The following is a 10,643-nucleotide window of genomic DNA, read 5'->3' as shown; positions in this document are numbered from 1 at the left end:
ATCTATATGTAGTTCTCAATTCGGTTTGATCATGCCATTGAAAATGTATATATTTGCTATCCAATCAATAAGTATCAACATGCATTTTTAAACAACTTTAATGACTGAAACTGACATATTTATCATTTAATGAAATATGACTTTTACAGTTTAATATTCTAAAATATAAAATACTTCAATCGTCCGCACGTGCAATTTTACTAGTTAATAGATAAAGAGGGGATTAGGAAATAACGAACCTGAGATGGTAGAGTCAGTCAGAGAAGGGTTGAGAGATAAAATCACCATTTCAGTGGGCACGGTAGCAGAGGAGTAGGGTACTGATGCATCTGCTTTTCTTCTTCATTGTTGGACGTGGCGAAATGTAGATATTGGGTACATGGGCTGTCTTGTGCCAATCCTCTCCTCTCTCTCCCTTTCGCATCGTCTCCCCAAATTTGGACAATTGATAATAGACAGTCTTTGGAGTGCGGTAAGGCGTTGTAGTCCGGCGGGCAATGAAGTCATATTACCACAATCTTCGATGGACAAATATTGAAGTGATGTGAGCTTCTCAATCCACTGTGGCAAATTCACCATGCTCGGACATCCTATAGATAGATGTTGCAGTGTGGTGACATGCAGTAGCCCATCTGGCAATGATGCCAACTCATCACAAGAACTGATTTCCAGTTTTTGTAGGGCAGTGAGGTACCGCAAGTCATACGGCAAAGAAACAATCTTTTTACAGCCAATAATCTCCAATGACTGAAGAGATTTCAAACACCCATCTACCAATGATTCCAACTCATCACAATCACCAATTTTCAGATTTTTGAGGGTAGTGAGGTACCTCAAGTCATCCGGCAAAGAAACGAGCTTTTTACAGCCCACCATAACTAATGATTGAAGAGATTGCAAACCCCTTAGTACCCCTTCCTCCTCGGGTAATGATGCCAGGTTTTCACACTATCTAATCTCTAACTGTTCCAGAGATGTGATGTTTTGTAATCCCTCTGGCAAAGACATCAGCTCCTTACAAGCCGAAATGCTCAATGACTTGAGAGCAACGAAATTGTCGAGCTCCCTAGCAAGAAGACTCCTCAACTTGTTGTAATGCCCAATTTCTAAACGTTGGAATGCATTGCCATCTCGTAGAAAGCATTTTGGAAAGGATGACATCTCATCAAGATGAACAATATGAAGGGAAGTAAGATGAAGAAAACATGGCAGGGTGATCAACTTTGGGCAGCCTTGAATTGTCATTTCATCAAGGCAAGGAAAAGCTCCTCCTTCCTCCGCTGATGCCCACATCTCTAAATTTTCCATAAAACATAGCGATAGTCTTTTCAAAGATGGAAAGGAAAATCCATTCAATGTGCTATTACAGTAAAACTCATTGTTGATTTTCTTCAATGCATGCATTCCATATATCTCAAGATTCTTGAGTGAGGGAAGTTGCCCAAGTGGTGGGAGATTTTCACATCTCCAGCAATTTTTAAGAGAAACATTAACTACATTTGTGAGAAATAAATTCTGAAATTGAATTCCCTCATAGTCTGTTATCAGCAAATCTTTCAATTACAGTGTGGTTCAAGGCCTTCTAAAACTTCTTCCTGCATCTCAACATCACCATGATCATCCCCCCATTATAAGTTCAATTTTCTGAGGTTTTTCTCGCGTTTCAAGTTGGCTTGTTTCGCATCACTTGCATTTCTCACAAGGCTAAGTTGTTCTATTGAAAGTTCTCCTCTAAGGTTTAAATTGCTCAACTCACTGAGGCGGCGTCCTTCCTCGTCACCCACAATGAAATGGATAGCGTTACGAGGCAACTCAGCTGCCCAATCCCAATGGGCACACAAGTTAATGACCTACAACCATAAGTATTTACATGTCGGAGGCTACTCATTTTTCTCATGTCGTTGGGCAAATTACTGAGGTGGTGACATTCTCTCAGTTTCAATGTTTGCAAATTTTGTAGGTTGGTAATTGATTCAGGTAATGTTTCAATGTATTCACTATCGGAGAGGTTGAGGTATCTTAGCTGCTTCAAATTAAATATAGAATCTGGGATCTCTGTACGTTGCCAACCACTAAGATCTAGGCATCTCAAGTATCTAAGCTTCTTGATGTTGCTAGGGAGCTGGAAATTTTAATCACAGCCCAATAGTATTGTCCGTATGGTTTTGATCTTATACAGTATGACCCGCACCATAGGATGATCCAAACCGTCCATTAGATGGGCCACAGCCTAAATAGGTTGTGCCCCAAAATTCATTTCCATAGGTTGATCCTAACCCTCTGATCTGAATGCTAGAGGGTTGATCCTAACCCTCTATAGATCGGAGGGTTAGGATCAACCTTATAAATATTTTTTGGGGCACAATCTATTTAGGCTGTGGTCCATCTAATGGACGGTTTGGATCATCCTACAACGTGGGCCACACTGTACTTTTAATAAAGTGAGGAGTGCCCTCATCAAAATACAGAAGTGCTGATAACATTTCCCTATTATAATATTGCTTATTTAAAAGGATATCACTATAAATTGAAGATCCCTCTAAATATTGAACTACAGTGGTTCAAGTTATTGTTTTTATTTTTATCTAAACGAAGAAACAAGAAGTTTTGGAAAATCTTTTCTTTTCCAAACAATTAATGCAATCCAAACAGTGCCTAAAACTACACTAAAAGTTCCAACACATTACAAATGTTAATTAGGTAAAGCAATAAAAGGATAATAATCGGCAGAGTAGATAATTTAGTGATAATTTGAAACAGAGATAATGTTTATCAGAAATACATTTCACTAAATTTTGATGAAGAAAGCCTTCATAAACCACAATCTCCACACTAGAATCCACATCTGAAATCTACTGAAAAATCCAAGAGGAGGAGGACTAGCCACCTTGCGTCGGACATAACATGCGCAAACACAATACAAGAAGAAAGAGGCAACCCTTATTAAAACTACCACAACAGAGGCTTAGTACATATAACTGAAAATAGAAGCAAAAACCAAATAGCAATCCCCCGCCCCAAGAGCAGACCACAACCTCAAGAAACATATAAAAACCAACATAGACCTCTGACACGAGCAGAGCAAATCCCGAACAGAGAATTCTACCCCCAAACTCAGCCACAAATCTGCAGAAAATCCTCCAAGCAGCCAAAAAGGTAGCAGAACAATATTTGGTATAAATTGGTTAGATAGATGAAGGAAAATTAAAGAAAGAAAGTACGTTATATAATTAAAAGATAAAGAGGGGCTTAGGAAATAACGAACCTGGGATGGTAGAGTGAGTCACGGTTGAGAGATAAAATCATCCGTTGTTGGGCACTGGCATCATTCAATGTAGATATAGGGTACATGGGCTATCTTGTGCCAATCCTCTCTTCTCTCCCTTTCGCATCGTCCTCTCCTCTCTCCCTTTCGCATCGTCTCGTCAAATTTAGACAACCGTAAATAAACAGTTCTTGGAGTGAGGTGAGGCGTTGTAGTACCGCGGGCAATGAGGTCATCAATATGATTAATACTAGGGACAGAATAATAATGAGCATCGCCCAATAGTATTGTTCGTATGGTTTTGGCCTCGTACAACCTCTGCTCTTTTAATAGTGAATCCAAATGAGAATAGACATATCGGGTCGATGTAGGAATATCTACAATTTTTTCCCGATCCACGATATGACACTTGTTCCCAATAACAGACTGTGCAAGATCGTGAACCAAATCATGCATTTTGCAACTTGTTATATTTCCAGAGTCGTCTTTTTCTGTCTTGGAAGAAAGACCTCCATAATAAATCATTGAAAATCTCATTTCCAATGTCTTCCAACTCCATTGTTCCATTAGGGGTAACAAAGCCATTAGCCATCCAGAAAAAAATAAGTTCTTCTTTCTTAATGGTAAAGCCTTTAGGGAACACAGAACAAAAAGAAAAACATTGGCTTAGATGAGATGGCAAATTAGTATAGCTCAATCTAAGAGCAGGCAAAATTTCATCTTCTTTATGTTCCCATATTTGGCTGTCTCTTACAGACAACCACGAAGCTTCCTCCTCCCTTTTGAGACCCAGAGGCTTCCTAGTGCCTTTGCTGCTAACGGCACAGCCCCACATTTCTTGACAATATCTTTTCCAATTGCAACCAAGTTTGGATGCTCTTCACTTCTCCCTGATACAAATGCTTGACTCTCAAACAGAGACCAACAATCACTGTCCGACAAACCAGTCAAGTGGAGGATGGAGTAATGAAGCGCACCCATCATCAATGCAACCGTTTCATTACGAGCAGTTACAATGATTTTGCTCCCTTTACCTTTATATCTTAAAGATTTTCTTCAGATTATCCCACTTTTCTCTATTTTCATTCCATACATCATCAAGTACAAGCAAAAATCTCTTCTCAGATATTATATCTCGGAGGCGTTTTTGCATCTCCTCCAACTCTTTGGGAATAGTTGTACTTCCAGTTGCAGATTCTAAAATTGCTTCTACAAGTCGTTTAACAACAAAATCACATAAACCCGCATTCTAAGCTCAAAATGGCCCTTTACTTTCTCGTCGTTGAGGGCCCATTGAGCTAATGTGGTTTTCCCCAGACCCCCCATGCCAACAATGGCAATAACCGGGACATCATTTTCATTACTCACATCGGTTAGCAATAGTTTTACAATCTTTTTTTTATCCTCATCTCTCCCATAAACTTCTAATTCATTTACTAAGGACACAGTGGGTGTTCTCTCTTGACTCTCAGCGCTCGTAGCTGTTACATCCAATTTGAACCTTTCCCTCTCTTCTGCAATTTTTTGTAATCTTGTGAGGATCTTTTTTGTCCTAGTTGCGATCTTATGGCGTTGGAATTGAATACAAGGTAAGAAGGTATTGCTTACCTGGATGTTGCCACAACCAATTGAGCGCAATCGCTGAGCTTCCACAGCCCAGTCTGTCAAGATGTCATCTGCATCATAGGCCGCATCTGTAAGATTTGAGAGCCAACCCTTCAGCTGCCCATTCTTGACCGCCATTGCCTCTGCGTTTGGGAGTATATCACGAATCAATGGTAAGATTCTCTGAAGCTCTTCCACATCATCCTTAACAGCCCCGAGTAACTGAAACTCATCTTGGATTAGAGAGTTCGATTTCTTAAGCAGTATGTAAATACCCAAAAATACCCCCTACTTAAATTTTCGTCCCCCTCTTTAAAAGAGGGGCGTTTTTGTCCGTTCAAGTTTGACTCTGATTAGGGCTTTCTAATAAAGCCTATAAATATATTATTGTGGCTAAACAAACCCTAAAAACGGTTGTGCAGCCCTAGAAAGAGAAATTGGAGAAAGAGAAGAAGAAGAGCAAGGAGATCGCGAATTCGGAGTCGAAGCCGTGAATTCAGGTAAGATCTATGAACTATGAAAGCTTTGGATAATTAGAAACTTTAAATCTAGACGAGGGAGTGCAGATACCATTTCCCTATATAAGATGTGCAGATTCTCACTAGAGAGAGACTAGAGAGTGAGAGAGATGGGAAGCTCGTTTCTGTATGTTATTGTTATATTTCTTTTGATGGGGTGCAAAGTCATGGAAGGTTGGAAAGATGAGACAAAAGTTATCCGTGTGGGAGGAAAGGTGATGTGCCAAGACTGCACCCAAAGCTGGAACGAGTGGGCCTATGGGACCCGGCCTATCCAGGGTACTCTCTATTCCTTTTTGTATCTAACAGACTTCTAGTATTTGCCTTCAAGTTAGTGCCGTTATCATAAAAATAAGAAGCAAATAAAATCTCACCTTTATGGTTTCTTATCTTATTATTCCTTCTCTACCTGATAAGCTAGGATTGCCTTTGAAGTTACCCTCCCTATCCATTGCTACCCCCTACACATCAGTATTGTCTGTGCGTGTGTAAACAAGTATAATACGTAGATATGCTTACCAAACGTAAGGAATCTAGAGATTTTCCACATCAACAAAAGATATGCTGCTTAGTTTAAGCTCAAAATCAAAAGAGATTTGGGCATCCTGGTAGAAAATTAAGAAGACAGAAAGAAACTTACGTCATGCCTAATACACGGGAGTAAAAATCAAGACTCACTTTGGGATCTTTTATTCGAAACATCTGCAATCCAGATTCAATTGTTAGTTCCAATAAAATAGCAGTTCCCAGTAAGTGGTAAATAAAAAAAAATGATTTGGAATCATGTACTCTGAATATATGTAGGGTAGAGATGAGAAAAAATTATATGTAGCGTAAAGGCTAATTGTAGTCCCTTTACATTTGAACCCATCTTGCTCCATGCCCTTATGGATATTCTTGTCAATAGCAATCGTTTGCGTGAGCTCATTGGATCGTTTGTGAAAATTTGACAAAAAAACTAAAATGTGTGTTGATTGATGCAGGAGTTTGACGATTTTTTGGAATTTCTAACAAATGGACTTGCTACCCTGATGGAAGAAAGAATTACAAATTGATATTTTGTAAAGGTTGAACTTTGAACACTTGGGTGATTTTTTCTACTTGACGGTTACCACCCCATCTTTGGGTTTGATGTACTTTCTCAGCATTTCCACCCCTTTTTTGTATTTTATTGAAAATGGCTTTGCTTTCAGTAATGTGCAAACAAAAGAAGGTGTAAATTCAGTTATTTATAAGAAAAATGCTAACAAGAGGTGGCAATGCTGGAAAGGGGAGTAAAATATCATTTCAAATATATATGTATATATATATATATATATATATATAGAAAGTGAAGCTACACCGCCGGCTTAAAATACAATGGGCCCACATTGTTTTGGTGATCCAAAGAATTCATTTGATTGGCCCTCACATAGATAGGCTGTCCACCAAAAATCAGCTCCATAGGATCATCCCAACCCTACGATTTGTGGAGGCAAAAATGAACGTGTAAAAACCTTCACAAATTTGTCCATTTTTGCCTCCACAGTTTGTGATTTTTCTGGAGACATTCCTTTCGAAGATATTTTCTAGAAATTAGAAGTTTTTGAAAATGTTGGCATAATGAATCTCCTAGGTACTTGTTATTGTCTTAAAATGCAAAATGAGGCTTCAAACATTTTTCTATGGTTAATTTGAGGAGATATATTTATCTGAACTTCGAAATTATGGAATAGTAACATCCTTTTTTTCCCTCAGATATGCTGGGCAGACATTTGCCTTTGTTTGTGGCTTTGGTAGTATTATGTTCTTTAGATTTTGTTTGAAGCCTTATGTCGCGACTGCTCATAGAAGTTTAAAATGACAAAGCAGGCCTTTGAAGTGACAAGCGACTCTTCACCACCATGACAAGAAAAAATTAATGAACCTCATCCATATTAATTTGTTTTAAACTTTTATTTTGTTTTCATTATCTCTTTTAGTAGCAAATTTTTGGTAATAAATTGTTATCTATAATCAGTTGTGTTCTTGAATATTTGATTCGCAACAGGTTTATGGGTATTTCATTAATTTTTCTCTATGCTTGCAGAGTAAACGTTCATGCTTTCCAAAACTGGAAGCCATAAAGAGTGCTACTGCTGACATTGTGAGTTACAATCATGGTTTTAAATTTCGTCCGAAATCCGAAATTTCAGATTTCAGTTGGGACCAAAACCGTAATTTTGCGAAATCCAAAATTTCAGATTTCCCAATTATCTATACTAATCACAAAAGTTATTCTAAAGTTAAGAGTTAAGTGTCAGCCATATGTCATAATAATACCATCTGTACAAGTTCCATTTTGCACAGTGGCCATTTCTTTGCCAAAAGCTTTTAAAATGACACTATTTTCACATTTGAACAACTTAATGTTATAGAGAGACATCCAGTTTTAAGCGTGAGATTTTATATGTTATAGAGAGACATCCAGTCCCGTATTTTTTCAAAAAGTCTTGTACGGACCACATCATAGGATGATCCAAACCGTCCATGTGATGGAACACAACGTAAATAGGTTGTTCCCCAAAAATCATTTCCATAGGATGATCCTAGCCCTCCGATCTATAGAGGTTTCCATAATATGCAGTTCCTCAATAGATCGGAGGGTTGGGATCATCCTATATAAATGATATTTTGGGCACAACCTATTTGCGTACATGGACGGTTTGGATCATCCTATGATTTGGTCCGTACAAGACTTTGAAAAATACAGGTCTATAAGGGCTTACACCATATAAAATCTCTTTAAACGTTTAGTCTATTTAATGACTACATGTCGAACATGGATATGGGATGTTGGGTCTTCTTTTTTTTAGAATAGACTTGTTTCTCTCCTTAGGCTTCAACTACTGACTTGAAATATGGAGCTTTCTTTGCTGGATTTTGATGCTTTTCCTTTTAGTAAATTTCTGTCCCTCCTCTACTAGTTGATTACTCTTGTTTAGTTCTTATATATCTGCCCTAGATATGTGCTTGTGGTTTCATGACTATTTCATGCTCTGGAGGTCTTTGTTACAGACTACATCAGATATGTAATTTTTTGGACTATCTGGAAATCATCATAGACTGTGGTTAGACTGGTTTGAGATTTGGCTCAAAAAAAAAAGTGGCTGCAAGAAGAGATCAGGCCAGAGGTAGTTGGCGAAACCCTCTTATAGAGGTGATAGGTGAATATATTGAAATATTATGCTCTGCATGTTGAGCCAGATGTGGGGGGTAGAAATTTCTAGATTTGCCCATTTTGTGGAAAGGGTCCGTATGGATTTGATATCCTACATTTTGAAGTGAGGAAGGAACCAGAAGATTTTATTGATTAGTTGAACATTGTAAAACAAGTGTTCGATTATAAGCATGGATTTTAATTTCGGTTTAGGTTTCGGGCCGAAATTTCGGAAAGATATTATATTTTAGAAAAAAAATCAAATTTTCTAAATTAAAACCGAAATTAAATCTGAAATTTCGGATTTCTGTCCCAACTAAAATACGAATTTTTGGTATTTTGGCCTAAATTTAAAAACATGATTAGAAGTATGTGCTAGATCATAAGAAAACTAAAAATTGTTGTCATCAATCCAAGGAAGAATGCCTCGTCATGGTGGGAGCAACTCGAGGTCTTGATTCATTTGATGATTGGCTCTTTGGTGGGGTTGAACATTGCTAAGTTTCACTGCTGAACATAAGATGCTATAGGAAATGAAACATGCTAATGTCTATGCTTGGTCCAAGCATGACTTACCTAGAAAAGAAAATTGTGGGAGCTAATTGGGAATTTAAAATTGTGCATTTGGTATTCATTTCTATGTTCCTAGATCTTGGTAAATGTTACAGGAATTCTTCTAAATAACAATGTACTCGTGTTAGATCTCAACGCTCCATGTATTTTTGCTTGATTCTTGTAAATTTACTTTTTATATTTTTCTATATCACAACAGACTTAAAATTCTATTTGACATGGGTTTTTAATTCTACCTCCCAATGGAAAGCTTTTATATGGAAGATGAAGCATTACACATAATGAACTACTAAAGTTCCATTATATATTTTTGCTCAAAAAATTCTGTTTTATGTAATCCTATATTTGCAAATAAAAATTTTAAAGATTAATTTGAAGTACTTGGTAATCCACAAATCCTTTTTTGGGCCTTTTTCCAAGTGCGACACTCCATTCCCATGTCGGAATGCAACGCTTGCGATTTTATTTATGTAACGTAGATTGTTGGGAATTTTACTTGGGAATGAGAGAGTTAAATATTTTTGATATATTGTGGTATATGTCCCATATGAAAAAGAGGGGACTCAAGTCAAATTACTTTCGTTTAATTTTTTGTGGAATAATATCTATTTAAATGTATTTCTGTCTATAATTTGAGGGGAAGTTCAATAACAGGTCTTTACTAGATTAAATTAAAAAGTTGGAATTGTAAGTCTCGATTTTTGATTGACCAACTATAAGTTCAAGAACAGGTATTTATAAGATTAAATCAAAAGTTGGCAGTGTAAGTTTTGCTTTTGGATTGACCAACTAGTTTAACGAGCGGTTTTCCAAAGTATAATGACAATTAAGAATTTATCATGTCCAGTTATACACAATTCATCATTCATCTTTAATTGCGAAGGAAGGCTAGCTATGGATGTATTATATTTTTATTTGTAGATTCTTTGGTTTTGGCTGTTTTTTTGGGATTAATAAAGTTTATTTATGTTTGGCTCCATGGTTTTGGTGTGTCTACTAAAATAAATTGTGGAAATTTCTGTAGTTGATCATCTTCCTTTTCAATCCAAATCTCTGAATTTCAACTCTAAATCCAAACTAGCAAGTCATGGATATGGATTCTCATAGTGCTTGAGGTTATGCATGATCAGTTATTTTTATAATTCACTTAGCATGAATTTTTCCTTGTCTAAGATCCCCTTTTATTTTGGCTTTCATGTCATTCATTTGTCTCACTTGAATGAATTAACTTCTAATTTACAGCTAACAGGCCTAGCCAAGAACCATGTCACTTTGACGTGGAAAGGTCAGAACTGCTCTTCGGTGGAAATCTCTGGGCTTGATATTGGATGGGGCCAGGTAATGAAGTTTTTAAAAAACAACACCAACTTTTTTATGGGATTACTTGCCTTTCAAAATAAACAGATGCTGTATTTTAAATTTTCAAAAATTGTTCTGTGTATATTTGCTTCATCATATATAACAATAAATTATAGCCTATAGGTACCGCTGTATTTCAATTATT

The 10,643-nt window shown here is 37.0% G+C and overlaps 1 long non-coding RNA gene and 1 pseudogene across 1 annotated transcript; both read right to left on the bottom strand.

The window, feature by feature from the left end:
* Positions 1 to 2,732: 2,732 nt before the first annotated feature.
* LOC143859206 (uncharacterized) lies at positions 2,733 to 3,425 on the bottom strand. Its single transcript, XR_013239190.1, has 2 exons — positions 3,266 to 3,425; positions 2,733 to 3,126 (listed from the first exon to the last, which is right to left on the bottom strand). It is a non-coding gene; the product is annotated as an uncharacterized LOC143859206 (long non-coding RNA).
* A 118-nt stretch (positions 3,426 to 3,543) lies between these two features.
* LOC143859032 (putative disease resistance protein RGA3 pseudogene) lies at positions 3,544 to 5,007 on the bottom strand (annotated as a pseudogene).
* Positions 5,008 to 10,643: the final 5,636 nt, after the last annotated feature.

Source organism: Tasmannia lanceolata, unplaced genomic scaffold (genome assembly GCF_043159265.1).
Source record: "Tasmannia lanceolata isolate RefF3 unplaced genomic scaffold, GAP_Taslan_0.1 ptg000029l, whole genome shotgun sequence".
Classification (NCBI taxonomy): domain Eukaryota; kingdom Viridiplantae; phylum Streptophyta; class Magnoliopsida; order Canellales; family Winteraceae; genus Tasmannia; species Tasmannia lanceolata.
This window is presented reverse-complemented; position numbering and strand designations above follow the sequence as displayed.